This window comes from Sinocyclocheilus rhinocerous, unplaced genomic scaffold (assembly GCF_001515625.1).
Source record: "Sinocyclocheilus rhinocerous isolate Xijiao unplaced genomic scaffold, SAMN03320098_v1.1 scaffold397, whole genome shotgun sequence".
Lineage (NCBI taxonomy): Eukaryota > Metazoa > Chordata > Actinopteri > Cypriniformes > Cyprinidae > Sinocyclocheilus > Sinocyclocheilus rhinocerous.
In genome coordinates this window covers 477,919-498,573 of record NW_015663491.1, presented here as the reverse complement: position 1 = coordinate 498,573, position 20,655 = coordinate 477,919, and the positions used below count along the sequence as shown (strand labels likewise).

At 37.8% G+C, this 20,655-nt stretch overlaps 1 pseudogene; it reads right to left on the bottom strand.

Annotated features, from left to right (window-relative positions):
- The window catches only part of LOC107728814 (beta-1,3-glucosyltransferase-like), a 25,768-nt pseudogene extending 5,635 nt beyond the window's left edge, over positions 1–20,133 (bottom strand).
- Between the last annotated feature and the right edge of the window lie 522 nt (positions 20,134–20,655).

The following is a 20,655-nucleotide window of genomic DNA, read 5'->3' as shown; positions in this document are numbered from 1 at the left end:
AAATTGTGTGTGTATATATATATATATATATATATATATATAAAGTGAGCAAAGAACGCTTCCTTTATAATCAAGCTGTCAATAACTTCAGTTGCAGCACAATTGGCTACAATGTTCAACACTGCAAACTGTGTTGCAAGTAGAAAAATATAATGGTCTTCAGACTATAGAATGTGAACACAAGCACAGGACCGTTTGAAAGCAGCTGCCTATCAGCAGGTATCGAACTGAGTCAAAATAGTCTTGGCAAGCAGGCCCACAGTCAACCCATGATTACTAATTCCCAACCTGAACCCGCACCAAAAAATGACAACTTAAATATTATTACATGCATTACATCAAATATTTAGCGGTTCACTCGTACCCGGCCGCATGCAGGTTCTGCGTGTTTTTAAGTTTATTGTTATGTGTTCTGGATGGCTTCCATGGCATTATTATGCAGTTGATATGGGGGATCTAAGGGTTTTTTAGCACGTTGGTGATCACATATGCTGCATTCCATTTGTACTCGGAAGTTGGAAATTCTGAGTTCCCAGTACAAACTTTTAACTGGAACGCCCTCCCAAGTCGGAATTCCGACTCGGAATCTCGGAGAGGGGTCGGAACAACTCAAACTTCAGAATCCAATATAGCTGCTCAGTGCAACAACACAAGAGAAACTGTTGTAATATATTGTTTATTAGAACTTAAGTTTGTCTGTGTCTCACTAAACTCAGTGGTGCACACAGTACTAGCCAACCTCTATTTGTGCACATGTCGTTACCTGTGCAAAATACAGCTTTTTATGTGTTTTTAACCAACTGGTATTGCTAACAATTTTCTGACTTCTCTGCTGGAACATGGTCCACTTGGGTGTTACATCATTACCAGCTCCAAAAAAGCCCACCCCAGAAGTCTTCATCATTTGCTAGCCTCTAAATATGCCCAGGGCCTAATTTTTTCATTCATTCAATCATTTCTAATGAAGGATTTGTGCAATTGAGAAATATAATTTTCTCTTTCACTTATGTTGTTATAATAAAAAATAACTGTTTGTGCAGAATTTTGTGGGGGCGCTCGAAGGGGGTCTCGCCCAGGGTGTAATTCAATGTAGAACCGCCACTGATTTGGATCCTAACAACCCAGCAGCCTCCGCAGTCTAGGAAGACGGGAAGACAGTGATTGTATAGTACATTGTGACGAGTGGGGGCGGGGCCGAGAGCCGTGGGAACGGAGCGAGGCCGGTGGAGTAATTGATGATGAGCGACACCTGCACCACTCACCGGTCTCGAGTCCCACGGAGGAGCTCCGGAAGGATAAAAGGAAGAGTTACGACAGTGAAAGAGGAGAGAGGACCAGGCGTGGACTTTATTTTGTTCTATTTTTGTTTTGGGGGAAAATAAACTCTCGGCCCCGCCCCCACTCGTCACATACATTATGTGACAATTATGCACAGTGTCAGTTCACTAAACAGGCATAGACTGAACATGTTAACAAAAATCCAGTAACTTTATTTATTTATTTATTGTCCTTTTCTACCCATCCACCTTTCTGGCCTGTCCTAGGCCCTATGTTTCCAGCTCTCCTTGCTATATTGGCAGATGTGCACATTTGGATGAAAACACAATATATTAAAATAAAAGCAATACATTTTAAATTGACAGATTATTTTTAAAAAGACTTGAAAACTTGAACATGTGTACCAATGTTATCCATCAACGCTGTTTCCATCACATTTTATTCCATTTAAAGAGATGAGAACTATTTTATATACTTCATTTAAAAAAATAGTCATCCTTTTAAGAAGTGACCTCTATTAAAGTCTCCTTTTTACTCCTCTATGTGATATTGCCCTAAACTTGTCAGTTGCGATGATCTTAAAACACCAAACCGGTTAACAACTGATAATTGGAAAGTGAATATTTGTAGAAATACCAGCATTAAATTCTCTTACTGAGAGGCACCTTGTAGTATTATGAGCTGCCTACAAATCAACTGCTACCTTCCTGAAAACATTCAAATGTAATCATTTAAACTGAGGTGGAACAATGCAATTTATTAACACTAAAACACTATATAACTGTAACGTAAATAAATATTTTTTTTCCTCTTATTGAGGTTGTATTGAAAGAACCGGGATATCTATGGGTTGTGGCGACTTATGTTTAGACATGTGACAGAATTCACATATGGTGCTTGTAAGGTTTTCCCCTTTAAGAATGTTGGTTAGCGGCAGTGTGTTTTCCCCTTTAAGAGATCAAAGTTTTGGTCTAGTGGGTTGTTCGGAAAATAAAGTTAGCCAGTTCACGGCTTCAGCATCCAGCTCACATGTCGTCTCCACTTATTTAATTGCACGAACACCCACATGTGGTGACCCCGATGCTCTTGGACGTTTCCAGAGTTTTTTTGTCGTGGTTGTGGAAGACGAAATGACGGCCAATGCGGTTGCACTCAAGTTGCCGGAGTTTTGGGAGCAGCAAGCCGCGGCGTGGTTTGCACAGGCGGAGGCGCAGTTCGCTCTGCGCGACATCACTGCGGATGACACGAAGTATTACTACGTCGTAGCTTCACTCAGCAGCTCCACGGCATCGCGAGCTGTAAGCCTGTTAAACGAACCCCCGGAGAGAGACAAGTACGGCGCCCTTAAAACTTACCTGTTGGGAACTTTTGGGTTGACTGAATCAGAGCGTGCGAGGCAGCTTCTTTCATTACCAGGACTGGGTGATGCAAAGCCCTCTGAGCTTATGGATCACATGTTGACATTGTTAGGTGAACATAAGCCCTGCTTTATATTCAAGGAGCTGTTTCTTCGACAAATGACAGAACAAGTCCGCACGGCTTTGGCCGGCACGACGATTACAGACTTACGAGAGCTGGCTAAAATGGCGGACAGTTTACATACCGCTGCACAAAGTTGTGCTATACCAACATCTTTCAACGCCTCCATTAATCCGCTGGTAGGAGCGGCTAATCGGGCTGCACAAGCACCACCACGGCGAACCGATTCCGGTTTTTGTTTTTATCACGCTCGTTTTGGAGACAGGGCCAGGAAGTGTCGTTTGCCCTGTAATTTCCGTGGTAGGAGTACTACACAGTCTGTGAATGCTGTGGACAGTGGACATACTGGCTGCCTTCTCTTCATTACGGATGATATATCGGGACGAGAATTTCTCTGTGACACTGGGGCTCGGGTGAGCGTACTGCCGGCGACTCCTTTCAATGCGCGTTCTGAGCTTAAGAGCCCCTTACTGGAGGCTGCTAACGGCAGCAAAATCCCAACATACGGTAAACGCCAGGTTAAGTTGTGTTTTAACAGGCACCGTTTCACTTGGGATTTTGTTGTGGCTAAGGTAGCTCGTCCTTTGCTGGGGGCTGATTTCCTGTGCGCACACGGTTTGTTGGTTGATGTGCAGAACCGCCGTTTAGTCGATGCCAAAGATTTCAATTCTTTTCCGTGTACGCTCAGTGTTTTTTCAACAACAACTTTGTCAAATGCTTCAGAGCCTAGTAAGCTTCTCCCCCTTAAGCTTATCCCCCACAAGCGAATGGTCTGTGTGAACGTTTTCACCGATCCATGAAGTCTGCACTGAGAGCTGCCTTGAAGGATGACAACTGGTTTGACCGGCTCCCATGGGTGTTGCTTGGACTTCGTACGGCACCTAAGGAGGATTTACTTGCTTGTTCAGCGGAACTGGTTTACGGGCAGACACTTAGGGTGCCTGGTGACTTTGTTCCTGATACCGACAACCCGTGGTCTGGCCCACCTAATCGTTCCACCCTGCGCAACCATGCCTCCACTTTCGTCCCAGTGCCCACCTCTCACCACGGCCTTCACAAGACTTGGGTTCCCAGCGATTTGTTGTCTGCAAAATTTGTGTTCGTTCGACATGACGCACACAGAGGGCCATTGAAACCTCCATATGATGGACCGTTCCGGGTTCTGGAATCCTCGGACAAGACATTCCTTATTGATGTAGGAGGGAGGTCGGAGTGTGTCTCAATTGATCGCCTTAAACCAGCTCACAGAGACCTGGATCGGCCAACTGAGGTGGCCGTGGCACCCCGACGTGGACGACCTGCTTCTGTCAACCCGTCTGGCAAGTTTGTTGTTCCAGCTTCTACTGCTGATAGCTCACTGCAGGTGACCCGTACAAGAGCAGGACGCAGCATTCGTGCTCCTGACAAACTGAATGTGTAGATGTATGTGAATTCTGGGGGGGCTTGTGTGGCGACTTATGTTTAGACATGTGACAGAATTCACATATGGTGCTTGTAAGGTTTTCCCCTTTAAGAATGTTGGTTAGCGGCAGTGTGTTTTCCCCTTTAAGAGATCAAAGTTTTGGTCTAGTGGGTTGTTCGGAAAATAAAGTTAGCCAGTTCACGGCTTCTGCATCCAGCTCACATGTCGTCTCCACTTATTTAATTGCACGAACACCCACAGGGTGTAATTTGTAGATACTTTTAACAGAGATTTCACAGTCATGTGAACTCCAGTCCAAATATTGCTCCAATTTCAGGTTTGTGACCCTTATGTGCTTTGTCACACAATGAGTGTATTTTTGTGTGGGCGTATTTGATTTTCAGGTTTGTGCCGAATTGCTGAATTATGATTCTGCAGACAGTATGCAAAACAGACTTCTTTTAAATTCAAGATGACATAGGTTGGCGTATTTTTATCTAGTGGCAAGTCCCCTTAAAAGTCAGGTCTGCTGATGATCTTTCACCCGTGTAAAGAAATGAAATTCACCTGATCAGTGTGTCATCATCCACTATGAGCAACCAAGGTGCTTTTGTTACTGCCCCACTCGCAAACCTCTTCAGGATGGCAAATGTTTTTGCACAGTGCCCTGTAAATACAAGTACAGTTTGTAACTAATCTAGACAAGCTGCTGGATGGTGTTCCTGTAAAATGTTTGTATAAAGGGGAAGAAAGACAGCAGCTGAATGACTTGGAGACATGAGACTCAACTCTAATGTGTCTTTGTATGTTCTGTCCAAGAATTCTTAGCAGACTGAAGACAGACATAAACATGGAGACTGTGGGGTCTTCTGTACTGCAAAAAAACTTATTCACTTGCCACCAGGGGGCACAGAAATGATTTGAAAAGTAGGGGATAATCCCTATCCGCCTGGCTCATGAATATTAATTAGATGTAAATAGATGTCCAGTAGCAATAACTGATTTTTTTTAAAGCAGTTTCTTGCATTTGGCTAAATTTTTTACATTGTCATTTCTGCACAAACAGCGTTTTACATACAATTTGGAATCATTGCATTTTTTATGTTTTAGAAATGTGTCTCTTATGCTCACCAAGACTGCATGCATTTGGTCGAAAATACAATAAAACATTAATTTTGCTTCCACAAAAATATTCTTGTGTTCAACCACAGCCATTATTATTAACTGAGCACCACTAATAATTGTTAATAAGTGAGCACCAAATCAGCATACTGGAATGATTTCTGAAGGATCATGTGACACTGAAGACTGGAGTAACGGCTGCAGAAAATTCAGCTTTGCAATCATAGGAATAAATTTCGTTTTAAAATACAGCAGGTAAAATAAGTATTGAACACATCACCATTTTTCTCAGTAAATATATTTCTAAAGGTGCTGTTGACATGAAATTTTCACCAGATATCGGTAACAACCCAAGTAATCCATACAAAGAAAACAATACAAATAAGTTTGTTTAACTAAAGGAACTATGAAGATACATTTGAGCATACAGTTTAAGATAGCATTGCATTTACTTGAGATTATAACATCCATCTGAAAGAGCAAAAAGAAAGATAGACAAAAATCAATAAATCATATGAAGTTAACTTCACGAAAAATATATCCTGCTGTAAATTTGCAGATGCTTTACCAACACTGATAGTTATGATTTTTGTAGCCACACACAAAATGTAGTATTAAATGCTGCCTGGAAGGTTTCATAAAATCAAACTCTGAACATAATCATGCAAATCGGTGCAATTACGCCTGACCAGCTGCAAAATGTTATCTCTCCTGGAATATAAAACAGCATTTATACCTGTCCTATTATACAGTACAGAGAGACCAAAGAAGGAGACTGGGGAGAGAGTTGTCTTTGTGAGTACAATGTTTCTGAAAAGCTACGATGGAACTCTATGTGGCAACAATCAACAAAATCAATTTATTGTCATTTACAGACATCACGTGTGGGCCAAGAGACGGAGCGACTGACGGCTATAATTATTCCCTTTTATTATTGTATTCCCTTTTATTATTGTATATCTGTAATTCTCTCAAAGCATGGCTTGGTGGGCTCTTTTGCTGATTTGCAGGCTTTACTTTTTAAATCAAGACTGAAGGATCCAATCCCTCATAAATCTAAACTAATTAAAAGCTAAGATAAATAAAACATGCAGTCATAGGTATTTGTAAGAAGCAAAGACTTCTCTCTCTGTAAACGGCATCTAGTGTATCTTAAAGTCTCATATTAATGGCAATGAAAAAGCAGAGGTGAAGTGTGTAATTTCTGCATAATAACTATCAACTCAATGAAAAATATTATCAATAAAAAATCATTTCTTTTAAGGTTCAAGTTAGTTAATAATGTAAACTAAACTCCATAGCTCATGGCAACATTTACAACTAATATTAGTTTTATTACTATTATTACTCATATTAGAATATATTGTTACATGCAAAAATTTACATTGAACAAAACTAATAAATAATAAACTACTGGTCATTATTAGTTTGTTACCTAAAAAACCCTGAGTTCACTTTTAACGTTTGGTTAGTTATGATTAAATCACGGTCTTTATCTATTTCTGAAGAATGGGCTGACTACACCCACCTCTAGCTGCATGAAATCTTTGACATGTATTAACAGCAACAAATACGTCCTCCTTCTGCACAGGGTTTCCCTATGAAGAACATAACAAATATTTAAAGCAGTTTGGTGTCTGCTACCAGTCTGGGAGTTACAGTATTTGGGTCAAAACCAAAGTACCTCGTTCCAACTTTATAGTAGGACTTAGGACCTTTAAGTTATTACAGAATGTCTGTGTGTCAGCTTTGAGAGGACACTTAGTATAAGGTGGCTTATTTCGAGGAATCTGAACTTATAGGCCTTTGATTATCACTCAGAAAGAACAGCAATGTGAAAAGCCACAAGCAGGAATTTGGCATTCACGTTTGAAGATTGTCATTTATTAGGGCGTTAGAGCAGGGAAATTCAATGACAACTGACTGTGAGATATTAATACGCCTTGACTTCCTCTTGGCAGTCTCTTCTGAACAGAACGATTTGTCATAGTTTCATTAATTCACATGGCTGAGAGCTTGTATAAATCTCTCTGAACAATTGGTAAGGTCCGTTAGCATTTATAGTACTTACACATGCAGACAAGGTGTTGACGGTCATAGCACAATCTTCTGTTGAGGACAAGCTGTGTAGCTCTGAGCAAAACTCATTCACCGCAGTCAAAGCAGGACCTCTCCCTTCCTCCCAAATGTAGAGGGCAATCTGAAACATCAATAACAGAAGCAAAGCAAGCCTTCTTCTAGGAATCAATGACTATTAAGGGTTGTGCTTAAGAAACAAAGTGCAATTAAAACAAAGAACTAAGAACTAAGCACTCCAGAAATCAGAGAAAGAGAGTGTATCTTGTAAACAAATAACAATAATATGAATTTAAATAAAAGATTTGCAAGGAATAATGATTAAACTGCACTGTAAAATGGCACTGTTATAATATTTTATAGTGGCTTTTTGGAACTCGACAGCTTCTGGTCACCATTTACTTCCATTGTATGGAAAAGAGCAGCATGAACATTCTGCTAAACATCTACTTTTTGTGGTCTATGGAAGAGAAGAAGTCATACGGATTTGGAAGGACATGACCAGTAAGTAAATGACAACAGGATTTTCATTTTTGGGAGAACTATACCTTTAAGAACAAGACAGATGACAGTCGGTAAGACCAGAGTTTTTTTTTTAGCAGACTCTTAAGAGTACTGCATCAATAGAAATCACAAAAGTAGCACTGAGAGTTCTCTCTGGAACATACAGTCTCATTTTGATCAGTGAGGGAGAGAAGTGATGGCAAGAGAAAAGGAGAGAGAGTGTCTTTCAATGTCACAAAACCCTTTAATAATGGCAGCTCCTCCGTAAAATCAATGAGGATTAATATATACACAGATATTCCCGTAGGCAGATGGCACATTATTTCAACAGGAGACGCCAGACACTTTGAATTGTGATGTGACACCAAAGGATAGTATAGAGAAAGTGCATTATATAAGCTGAGAAGAGCTAAGATGATACGTCTGGAGAGAGGTAAAGAGTCTATTATCTGTGTCTGGGTTATTTTGGAAAATAATATCTTTTTTAAGATGCTTTGTAGCTGATGCATTAGAGCAATTTCCATTACAAATATTCACATTTTTTGTAAAACACCAAGCACTTCCACTGCAAGATAATGAATATTTAACAAACAAACAAACAAAAAGATATCTGTAGGGCGTATGTACAGTACACTGAAATATTTTGTGATCTTTCTCACCTCATGTTGAAGGTCAATCGTGAAATCTAATTCGGGCGGTTCATAATTCACACGTTCTGCGGTTCTGGGATACCAGATCAAATAATATCTGGATTAAAAGTGCATAAGTAGCAGTTCGCGGCAGAGGTACGCAAGAAGCACAGAGATGAAATCTGACCGCTTAGCCAGGGGGCAACTGAGGGCCCAGCCAGCCATGAAGTCAGGATAAGTGAAGCTGTAGGGGTCCTCTGAGAAAGCATAGTCGTGGATAATTGTTGGTTCATCATCATGGAGGTGTCTGCCCAGAAACCACTCCTATGGAGAAAAGACACTCGGGTAAGAAACAGCAGGCTTTGGATGCATGTGCAAAGTGCTGTTTCAGGCTGCTCTTTCATTACCTCAAGTCCGCAGGAGAAGGTTTTATGTATTGTGTTGTCCTATCTACTGTTTCTCCAGGGAATGTTAGTTCATGGAGTAGTTCATGAAGTAAAACACTTTATTTTCAATTCACATGGCCTAAATAGCAATATCCAAGATGTTGTGGTATAACATTTTGTTTTTAATTCAGTGGCAATGAGAGTCAAAAAAACTTTTTTAACAGGGAGGACAGAACAGCCAGTCCTGCTTATATAATTTCTGTGCAAGATCCAAGCAGTTGCATGTAAGATCCAAATCCATATGCCCTCCCATAAATTTTTTATTTACTGACATTATGTTTGGGTCTCTTAAGGGGACAAAAAACAGTACAGGTAACATTTCACACAATTAAGAAACAATTTATGAGAGGATATACCCCTAATGGCTTCCTCGCAAGCTGCTTATGATGGGATATCTGAAATGAAAGTGACAGAGAATTTCATGTGCTGCGTGTCCACAGAGTGAAAAGTACATTTGGTTTGAGAAAGTAAATGAGGACAACACTTTTCGGCTGCTTTCTTGGACTTTTGCACACCCAGTCTCAGTGACATGATTTATGATCAGTACCTCAACCAATGACATGCTCTCTTAGTTTTCCTGATTCAAATACAACGATTGTTGCTGTAAGAGAGCCATAGTAAACAAGGCGTGAAGTCTTGATATTACACTTTTGCAGTAACAACAGCTGAAAGACTGAAAAGTCTGCAGCTCACCTTTCTTGTCTTGAATTTGCTCAGCATCTGCAGAAGGTTGTGTAAGTTCACGTTGGACTCTTCTTCCAAAAACACAAACCACCAAGATGTTTCACACTATAGTGAGGCAAGGCTGAAGACAAGAAAAACAAAAAATACATCTGCATAAAATGTGTTTAAGACAACTTTATGAATCAACACTTGTAATTCTGACATGTCAAGAGGTGGAGTACATTCTGTGTTGTGTATGTTTTTGAGTTTTACCGTGGCAGTGCCGAAGGAATGCTCCAGTTCCCATCAGAGTCTGACAGCTTGTGAAGGAGCACAACATCTGGTGAACTCTGCAATACAGCACAAAATCTGGTAGCATCTCAAACGAACGACACCCATTTAAAGGGTTTTTGCTCAGTCTTATTCATAACTCAATGCATTCTTTAGCAGGTGACATAGACTAAGGCAGAAAGCAGTTCTTCATGCAGGTGACAGAATTGAAAGCTGCCAGGTAATTTACGAATAAACATGTAGCAACTGATATGCATTGATATGCATGAATTCACACTTAATCCAATTTTAAAGGAACACATGATCCAAAAATGAACATTCTGTTGTAATGGAAAAACAAAAGGGTTTGGAATTAATAGCAACTGATTTTTAATTTTTGGTAGAACTCCTCCTTTAAATCCTCATATCAACCAGACTGGGGTGCGTTTCCCAAAATAATCGTTAGCTAACTATGGTAGTTAGTTCCATTGAAATCTATTGGTAACGACGGAACTTGTGACCATAGTTGCTTTTGGGAAACGCACCCCTGATAAAGTTGTATACAGTAGCTGCAATTTCAAAATATTTAAATATTAAATTTAAACATTGAATATTGAAAATATTACAGTTACATAATTTAAAATTATATTAAGTCTTATATAAAACATTTTTTAAATAAACATGTATAACTCCAAATGACATCAAAGGGAACTTCTGGCAATTCAGAAGTTTAGGAATTATGGCTCTACTACACTTGTTTGAACTTCACATTGACCTTTACAGAGAAAGGTCAAGGAATGCCCATTTTAAATGAGAAAAGGTAGGAGTAACGGGATGCCAGAGGGTACCTGTATGTACAAAATGTGCTTAGAAGACTGAAACAGTGGCTTATTTAAATGATGAATGTGATAGCAGAGAGTTTGAGGTTATTCAGAATGTGCTGGAAAATTAAACAGATGGAAGATCAAAAATTCAACATTTGGGAGTGTGGATAATTACGCTTTTTTTTAAAGTGATTGACCGCAGAAAATGAAAACAACTCCCACATGACTCGCTATTTTAAAACACAAATTGTGTTCTATTAAAGGCATGTTTTAAACTTTTTTATCTTGTATCCTGAATGTTACATCTTCAGACTACTTTGCATTATACAGGCAATGCCGTGACATGCCGTTAACTTTCTCTAACTAAATCAGTCAGTTAAGTCAGTTAAAGAGGATGCATGTAATTTATGCGTTCCAAGCATTACCAAAAGAATTTTGCAAAAATAATAGCCTTGTAAGACTTGAAGAACCTCAGACACTTTGATCTTCTGAGATACGAACAATAAAACACAGACATCTATTTCCACATCTCACAGAAAGAAGATGCGGGAAAACTCCTTTCTCACCTATATAGTTTCTTTTCATCCACTTCCTTCCCCTCACCCATCCTTCCCTTAACTCAGTTCACTCAGAATGGTCAACAGCAAAATATAATATTCGACATGAATGTAAGTGATATTCACAGTCATGTTTGGTATCATTTGAATTGTCTCTGGTACTGGTGCAATGGTCTCAATACAAGTAGTAGACTAAAAGGTAATACAGATCCTAAGAGTTTAGAGATATGTTGCTTACTGTAGAGGGTGTGCCATTTCCCAGTGTCTTTCATACAAATTACCATCTGTCCCCAAAAGGTGTAAACTCTCCACATCTAAGCCTTGATAAATGCAGATTCCAATTAGTTGTCACCAGTGGTGTAGCAAGTCAGCTAAACAGATGCAAAAAATCAGGTTCATATGCAAAAAATCAGTCAGTGAGTCAGTGTCACAAAGATGAAATTGACGATCCTGACTCGCCATCTCCTCATTGGACGCACCTTGAGAAATGCATCTTTACGGATTACATAATGAAAGAGTTTTTGTTTTCGATTTGAATTATTTCATTTTAAAGTAGAAATTTGAAACTTTCTATAGATATATTTAACATGTCTGTGAGGCAAGTATACGCTGAGTTTAGGTTCACTTTTGTGAAGCGCTCCTGCTCAAGACAGAGACGGCAGAAATCACATCCTGTTTGTTTTCTTTATTTTACAAAATCACAGCGTTTTGTTGATATTGTGAGTGCACATAAAAGTAGACCCTTTACAGTTCCGAATGATGTGTTACTCTTACATTTATGAGCAAAAATTATGGCGTATTTTAAGTTGTTTTCACTGTTAACAAAACTTAAAACTGATCACACTTGTAACACCACTAGTCGAATGTTACATCTTCAGACTACTTTGCATTATACAGGCAATGCCGTGACATGCCGTTAACTTTCTCTAACTAAATCAGTCAGTTAAGTCAGTTAAAGAGGATGCATGTAATTTATGCGTTCCAAGCATTACCAAAAGAATTTTGCAAAAATAATAGCCTTGTAAGACTTGAAGAACCTCAGACACTTTGATCTTCTGAGATACGAACAATAAAACACAGACATCTATTTCCACATCTCACAGAAAGAAGATGCGGGAAAACTCCTTTCTCACCTATATAGTTTCTTTTCATCCACTTCCTTCCCCTCACCCATCCTTCCCTTAACTCAGTTCACTCAGAATGGTCAACAGCAAAATATAATATTCGACATGAATGTAAGTGATATTCACAGTCATGTTTGGTATCATTTGAATTGTCTCTGGTACTGGTGCAATGGTCTCAATACAAGTAGTAGACTAAAAGGTAATACAGATCCTAAGAGTTTAGAGATATGTTGCTTACTGTAGAGGGTGTGCCATTTCCCAGTGTCTTTCATACAAATTACCATCTGTCCCCAAAAGGTGTAAACTCTCCACATCTAAGCCTTGATAAATGCAGATTCCAATTAGTTGTCACCAGTGGTGTAGCAAGTCAGCTAAACAGATGCAAAAAATCAGGTTCATATGCAAAACATCAGTCAGTGAGTCAGTGTCACAAAGATGAAATTGACGATCCTGACTCGCCATCTCCTCATTGGACGCACCTTGAGAAATGCATCTTTACGGATTACATAATGAAAGAGTTTTTGTTTTCGATTTGAATTATTTCATTTTAAAGTAGAAATTTGAAACTTTCTATAGATATATTTAACATGTCTGTGAGGCAAGTATACGCTGAGTTTAGGTTCACTTTTGTGAAGCGCTCCTGCTCAAGACAGAGACGGCAGAAATCACATCCTGTTTGTTTTCTTTATTTTACAAAATCACAGCGTTTTGTTGATATTGTGAGTGCACATAAAAGTAGACCCTTTACAGTTCCGAATGATGTGTTACTCTTACATTTATGAGCAAAAATTATGGCGTATTTTAAGTTGTTTTCACTGTTAACAAAACTTAAAACTGATCACACTTGTAACACCACTAGTCATTCTTTCAAAACCTGATCTCATGATTTCATTGTAGTTGCACATACTTTCCACATAATGACTGTTTCAGAACACAAGATCATTGTGATATGCATTGAGAACATTTGGTTTAATCACCAAAACACAACAGTAAGATCTTCTTTCAACTTAGTACTTTTAACAATCAGTTCATTCAAGACCAAACAATGCAAGATACGTTTCAAATCACCTTTGTTGCTGAAATAATTACAGTAATAGAGGCAATAACTGTCATGTTAGAAAATACACTTACATTACCTAGCTTGCTTAACTCACATATAATTCATAATGTTTGTAAAAGTATTTATACAGTGTGTTGCTGTATCAAAAGGTGTGATGAAGGTATGACATGGCCATAAGGTTTGGTGCTAGAACAGAGTTTACTGCCAATGCAGTATGACATATGTCTGAATCTATACTGTAACTGAACTTTTCAGATGAAAGGTGAGTTATAGTAATGTGCAGTCTTTACCATGGTAATGCCTCTATATACAGTATCACATGGCATAATGTAATGTAATTTGTGTTTGATAATGTATTTGATGCCATCTGTTGCCCTTCTTCTGATACAATTCTGATCAGTTCCTCTCCCTTGTATCCTGCTGTATGTTCACAAATTGTACATGGCCATAAGGTTTGGTGCTAGAACAGAGTTTACTGCCAATGCAGTATGACATATGTCTGAATCTATACTGTAACTGAACTTTTCAGATGAAAGGTGAGTTATAGTAATGTGCAGTCTTTACCATGGTAATGTTTCAATATACAGTATGACATGGCATAATGTAATGTAAAATGCTGCATTTGATGCTATCTGTCTCCCTTCTTCTGATACATCTCTGATCAATCTCTGATCAGTTCCTCTTACAGTATCCTGCTGTATGTTCACAAATTGCAAAATTTTAAAAATGAGGACATCCTCAAAGGGAGGTTTTTGGTGATTTTGTCAGGTTTTCTCACTTCTGGGTACTACTTTGACCCCAAAATATGGTTAAGAAGGTACACATATGCGCGCGCACACACACACACACACACACACACACACACACAGGTATTCCTATCATTATGGTTGCATTCCATAGGAGTAATGGGTTTTATACTGTACAAACTGTATCCCCCTACACTAACCCTACTCCTAAACCTACCCTTACAAATTTTTCTTTTCTCGTAGAAAAAAAAAAGTCTCCCACAAGGACAAGGACATATTGCTCCCATAACATAGTGTTTACTTGAACCACACACACACATACAAAATAGTGGTTATCTTCTAAGATAAATCTCTTATAGCGCAAAAAATAATTAATTACATTTGGTTATCCCTAAATTGCAAACAAGTTCTTGAGAAACTATATCAATTGAATCTATATATATATATAGATGCTCCAAATGATTCACTGATTAACAATTAAGATGAGTTAGATTAAATAATAGACAAATGTAATAAACTGAATGAGAAGACATGCAAATGAAAAGTTTGATAGTAAAAGCTTTATGAAAGGCAGTTACTGTGAATGAAACATTTATATAGACGAAACACTTATTTTGTGTAGTGAAAAGGATACTTTGTGATTGTGTCTATTGTACTAAAACTATTGAAAATAGGCCTGAAATGTTTGAAAAAAGTGCACTTTTGATGATCTGTTGTGAAATTAGTACTTACAGTTTTGAAAATTTACTAGTTGCTTGTGAAAATTGTACCTAAGCGAATAAAAAAACTAGTATTAGAGTGAGTGATATAGCATCGCCGAGGCAGCACCCATTCCATCAGCCCATGAAGTGGTGTGATTCTATTCAGACAAACGGCACACCCAAAGGGCATTCCCATTGTGTCATCTCGTTCCCTATTCAGAGAACTACACAAGTAACCCGAAATTTTTTTGTTTCATGCAGATACACATATAGCATAATTTCACAAAGCTGAAGTGCAACCATTCTGTTTTTGCTTCAGATTTTGAAATTACTTTCTTTTTTTTTTAGAATGTAAATAATACAGGTACATCTCTTGACCTTTTTCATGATATTCTAATTTTTTGAGATGTACCTGTAAGGGTGCATTTTTTTCATGTCAAATTTGATGTCTCTAAAACCTTGCCAGGATTTTAAGTTTTGGCACACAAAAAAACATACATATGCACAATCTCTATCATGACAGACAAATGCGACATAAATCACACAAGAGACATGTTGTGTCTTCCCACCCATCTATTACAGTGACCACACTAGCACAAAAACTTGTCAACAAGCAAAAAAAATTAGCACCACACTGTTTAGTCATTGTAATAGACACACACAGAGACACTCTTTAGAAACCACAAAAATAACTGTTAATATTGAAGTACAACATTTCACTAAATCCCAATAAAAACTATCTGACTTTTCCTAAAACAACAGTGCCATCATGTGGCTAAAAGATCAAGAATCTGAAAACATAAACCGTAAACATAAAGGTTTTAATTATATTGTACACTGCAAAGATGGCACTGAAGTGCTTATTAAGTGGCAATTACTACAAGTGTCTTTTCACAGACTGTTTACTGCTACTTAGAGGTGACATCAGTTCTTTTCCACAACTATTTTTTGACACAAGCGACAGATGGATCTGAGCAGGCATAATTTAGTCTGACTTTTATGTGGCTAAAGACCAATACACTTTTTTGGTAAATCAAGGAATTGAAATTCAAGATTTTCATTTTGCAGTGTATACCTACCATCTTGTTAAAAATAAATAATAATAACATTACATTTACTGCAATATAAAATTATTATGAAGGAACATAAGCATATCTTTTCCAAAGCATTTAAAACTGTCTAAGTATGCTAAATGAAACCAAAACGGCATTTTACAGACTTACTAGTACATACAGTACAACGTAAAACTACCTGGTTTAAGGTTTGAGCCTGATGTAGAAGCTCTGTTCTTTTTTGTTCAGCCCTGTGGGTGTGATATGAGTTTTTCTGGCTCTGGATCACAAAAACCACATCCCGCACGCCTCTGCCAAAGAGGGAGAAAAAAATTTACTTTATAGCACCTAGCAGAGTCAATAAATTTTTCATATGCCTCAATTAGATCTCAAATAATCTCTTTGATATTACAGGATTTGTAACCTTTAAATGCTTTTTTTTTTTTTTACTTCAATCCGGAGATATTTGAATATATTCATGTGTAAATGCAGGTAATTACATCCTACTATAATTACATGTAATTCTGATGAATGATTATTGCAAAATGATCAGAAAGAAGCCACACTGTGCAACTCACCAGTAAATTGGTCAAACATTTGTGGATCACTTCTTCCTTGTTTCTGTGAGAGACAATATGAAGCATAAATGTTTTATTCAGTTTAACTCTAATAATGTACATGCATTCTGTACACAGCCACACACACCTGTTGGTTTTAATGTTTTATGGGAACTCTCCATAGGCGTAATGGTTTTTACACTGTACAAACTGTATATTCTATCCCCCTACAACAAGGACTCTTCAACTCGGCTCCTGGAGGGCCGGTGTCCTGCAGAGTTAGTTCAAACCCTAATCAAACACGCCTGATCAAGCTTATCAGAGTATTCTGGACTATTTACAAATGATGAACAGGTGTGTTGGATAAGGGAAGTAAACTATGCAGATTGGAAGTAAACTATGCAGAAACTATGCAGAGTTGACTAGCCCTGCCCTACAATATCCCCCTACCCCTACCCCCAAACCTACCCCTCATAGAAAACTTTGTACATTTTTTGCATTTTTACATTTTTAATAAAACATTATTTAGTATGGACTTAGCTATTTTAATTATTAAATCATTAATAATCATAAACCATGTTTATGATTTTATACCAGTGTTATGCCCATGTCATTACACAAGTTTGTGTCCTCATAAATTATATAAGCATGCAAACACACACACATATATAATGCATAACTGCTTAAATTAAGAAAAAAATGGCCAAAGTGCAAATGCCCTTATTTATCAAAGAGGACAGAATAAGCTTTCAAAGGTTAAACAGTTAATGTGAAAATGCTTTCAACGTGTTCAACGTGAATTATTGTCAGCTTTTTACTGAGATGACTTAAGTGCATTAAATCGTTTTTTTTTTTTAATGGGCTGTAAATCAGGTGTCTGTCAGGGCTCTGCTCTGCTGGACACGGCGCAGTGTTGCCAGACGTACGATAATTATCGTATTATTTGTACGATAATTTTGACCTCTGTACGATGTACTAATAATGAAAAAAATCCCATAATGTAGGATAATTTCAGAATTTTATGACAATTCAAATTATGTTAGTTGTAGTCATAGGGCTTCTATAATCATACACGAAATTGGCTCATTACAGACACTCTAAATGGACTCGTGCACACCTCAGAGTGTGTTAAGAATGCAGGAGGGTGCCCTGCTTTAAAGCCAACGAGCACTATGTTGCAGTCCATGACGTGTTAACGCGCAATCGCGATTTAACGCGTTAGTACCACACGTTTTGGCCCTAACGGCCTTCCATAGAGCTAAAGTCTGTCTACACTGGACGCGACAAAGCGAGTGTTAAAATCGTTTTAATACGTCATAAATAGAAGGAAGCATCAATTTACTGTCGGGGATGTGTAGTGTCGTGTCGCGTGTGCCGCAACGCATCCAGTGCACAGTCACTGATATAATGGGTTCTATAGTACTTTGTTGCACTGCTCGCGTCCAATGTAGACAGACACGGTACGGGGCCGCATTAAGACCTTACAGGGCCCCGGGGCTATGACTTACTGCAGGGCCCCCTATTACAAATATAATATATATTTTGATATTTTGATATAATATATATTTTTATCCTATCAAAATTATACTCCTAATTTTGATAGGATAAAAATCCTATTTAAAGCTATATATATATATATATATAGCTTTAAATAGGATTTTTATCCTATCAAAATTATACTCCTAATTTTGATAGGATAAAAATCCTATTTAAAGCTATATATATATATATATATAGCTTTAAATAGGATTTTTATCCTATCAAAATTATACTCCTAATTTTGATAGGATAAAAATCCTATTTAAAGCTATATATATATATATATATAGCTTTAAATAGGATTTTTATCCTATCAAAATTATACTCCTAATTTTGATAGGATAAAAATCCTATTTAAAGCTATATATATATATATATATAGCTTTAAATAGGATTTTTATCCTATCAAAATTATACTCCTAATTTTGATAGGATAAAAATCCTATTTAAAGCTATATATATATATATATATAGCTTTAAATAGGATTTTTATCCTATCAAAATTATACTCCTAATTTTGATAGGATAAAAATCCTATTTAAAGCTATATATATATATATATATAGCTTTAAATAGGATTTTTATCCTATCAAAATTATACTCCTAATTTTGATAGGATAAAAATCCTATTTAAAGCTATATATATATATATATATTGCCTCCTTGTCCGGGCCCCGGGGTTTCCCCCCCCCCTAGCCCAATGGTTAATGCGGCCCTGGGTACGCCTAGTTATCTATTGGGGTAATTGGCAGGTCGTGTCAAAAAGTTGTTGATTTAGATAAATAGCTCTGTACGTTTGACTCGTGTTGTACGATAATTTTGAGCTTGTGGTACGGTACTTGGTACATTTGTCCAATCTAACAACACTGACATGGCGGCCTTGAGATTGAGCCTAGAAATGAACCTCAGGAGACCACATACTGATAATTATTTGGAACGCATAGAGCTTTATTTAGATTAATATATTATATGCATAGTATGGATAGATACGATGTTTCTTCTTACTTGTGAGATTCCGTCAAAAGCATTGCAAGAAGGCACTAAGAGAGAGAGAAAATAAAGTTTAGTTGTAAGCATCTACAAAATAACATTTCTAAAAAACAAAAACACACACAAACACAGGCTACACTTTTTTTTTTTAAACACGTTTTTTTGTTTTTTATTAGGTCCATGGAAATTTTCATTATTTGTAACAATATAACAGGTATGTTTTTACAGTTTTGACAGACACGATCTCATTTGGCTAAAAGTGGCCAGCGATGATTATTATGCTGAGAATGTGTACGTCACCAACTCACCAAAGGAGAGCAGAATATATGAATAGAAATATATGAAACTGTGTCCAGCAGTATGTCCAGACATAGCTTTTGGGAGCTTTAGCATGCTAAACTCGTGTGTATCACGCCGGCTGCAGAAACATGGAAATCGAATACGCCAGACTCAAGCCGCGAAGCTAATAATGTGCGCCCTCTACTGGTCAGCGGCGGCATGTAATAATGATCCCCTGCTACTGGTAAATATTTATTTAAATAAAGCCGGGCTCACACTGTACGATTTTAAAAGTCCTTTAGGATTGTAGTTGTCAGACTGTACGAACATGATGATCATGCCACATTGTGGGATCTCAGTTGTCATTAATGTCACTCGGAGGTAAAATTTGATCGCAACGACCATTAATCGGCTGTCGATGAACATGTCAAACTAACGATCAAAGACTACAGATTTTAGCCTAGGATTATAGGAATCTTTTAGAATTTTCCAAATTTGTCAGACGACCAAATCGTGGCCAAAATCGCACAGTGTGAGCCGGGCTTAAGGCGGGTAATGAGATGGCCAGGATCTTACCGTTTATTGACATTTCATTGCAACAGCTCATGCATAATGCATCCAAAACAGAGGTATGATAGCATAAAAAGGCTGCTAACACAAAGGTCGGACAACAGGCTATTCTGGTTCTAGTCTGGTCTTTCACCTCATGTGCCTTTGAACAAATAAAATCCCCTGCTACTGGGGAACGTGAGCTTTAAAAGAATGCATTCTCTAAATGATAGATAGATAGATAGATAGATAGATAGATGCATTTGCCCTACTTGTCTTACATCATATTACCGATAGAGGGCGCAATATACCTACTTACCTTCATACATCGCTCGTTCATGCATAATGCATCCAAAACAGAGGTATGATAGCATAGGCTGGCTGCTAACACAAAGGTCGGACAACAGGCTATTCTGGTTCTAGTCTGGTCTTTCACCTCATGTGCCTTTGAACAAATAAAATCCCCTGCTACTGGGGAACGTGAGCTTTAAAAGAATGCATTCTCTAAATGATAGATAGATAGATAGATAGATAGATAGATAGATGCATTTGCCCTACTTGTCTTACATCATATTACCGATAGAGGGCGCAATATACCTACTTACCTTCATACATCGCTCGTCTCATGACCGCATGGTAATGTAAACAAGCTGCCGGCTAGCCGGGGTGTGGTGACGCAATAGTGTGTCTTATTTAAAAAATCTTCCATTGTTGTGGAGGTCTATTAATCATGTCAGGACTGTCGTCGCTGAGAGACTACGAATGATGAACGAATAAAAACCAAGGCACTCATTTACAAAACACGTGT